Below are 1,450 nucleotides of genomic sequence, written 5' to 3'. Positions count from 1 at the left end.
AACACTCTGATAGTATTTTTCAAACCAGAACTCTGCTCTTTCAGGATCATCAATTACATTAGCTCGGAACTCTTCGGCTTCTTACTTTCGAATTTTGTCTACTAGAGGCTTTGAAAATCTTAACACTTCAGTTTGTTGATGAGCTATGGGAACAACTTGGGAAATAAGAGAGGGCGGAGGAGGTTGAGCATTAGGATTAGTTCTAACAAACTTAGTATACCAATTGCTCATCATATGGAGAAAATCTTCCCCAGCCTCATCTTCTTGACCCTGAGTCTTGGGTCGACTTTCAACTGCCGCCGTCCCTTGCGCGGAAGCAGGTGTATTACTTTGATAATCATCAATTGTATCTCAATTAAGATCCATTACTATAAAAAAAATATTTTAAGATATCAGGAGTCGTCACACTATCATTATTCAATTATGGCATGTATAGATAGTCTATTACAATCGCTACGTTAGTCCGAGAATCGACTAAACCGTAGCTCTGATACCACTAAATGTAACACCTCTTACTCGATACCATTGCTGGAGTTGAGCACGAGGCGTCATCTAACTTAACTTACCAATTCGGAGCATAAAAATTTGCTTTTAAAATTAATTTCACTGTACACAACAAAACTGTCCACTTGCGCAATTGTCACTAATTTAATTATAACTCGATTTACGAAACTCAAAATTTAAATCCATAAATTTTCCCTAAAACTAAACTCATATTCCTACTTACCATAAAATTTTTAGAATTTTTGACTTTTCCAATTAGTACAGTTTATTCATTAAATTTTGCCCTATTTCACTACTCGATAGTTCTGACCTCTTGGCAATAAAAATCAATTATATCATTGTACAGAATTCATATAATGCTATAGTTTGTTTCTTTTGAAAATAGACTCAATAAGGAATCTAGAAATATAAATTATGACCCATAATTATTTCTGTACAATTTATAATGATTTTCTAAAGTCAGAACAGGGGACTTCAAAAACCATTCTAACCCTGTCTTACTAAAATTCAAATATATCAAAATATAAAATTTCTTTTCCTACACCATTTTTTAATGTAAAAATAGACTTGATAAGATTTAATTTTATATCTCATTCACTCTCTAATTATATATATATATATTATTTTTGGTGATTTTTCAAATTCATGTCACTACTGCTGTCCAAAAACTGCTACTTTGTATTAGTTACCATTTAAACATACATAATACCAAAACATATTCTTTACTAACCATTTCAATAGCCGATCTTAGCCATATCAAATGAACATACTCAAAATTATTAAGACTCTATACATGCCATAGCTTAAAACATTTTGAAAACACATAATACTGAGATGGCTGTGATAGTGTGATACGAGCTCCAACGATCCCCATTTCGAGCAAGCTCAAAACACTATTAAACAAAGGAAAGGAAGAAAGGTGTAAGCTACTAATAGCTTAGTAAGT

Source organism: Gossypium hirsutum, chromosome D03 (assembly GCF_007990345.1).
Source record: "Gossypium hirsutum isolate 1008001.06 chromosome D03, Gossypium_hirsutum_v2.1, whole genome shotgun sequence".
NCBI classification, from domain to species: Eukaryota; Viridiplantae; Streptophyta; class Magnoliopsida; order Malvales; family Malvaceae; genus Gossypium; species Gossypium hirsutum.
The sequence above is the reverse complement of the archived record's forward strand: the minus strand, read 5'-3'. Positions refer to the sequence as shown.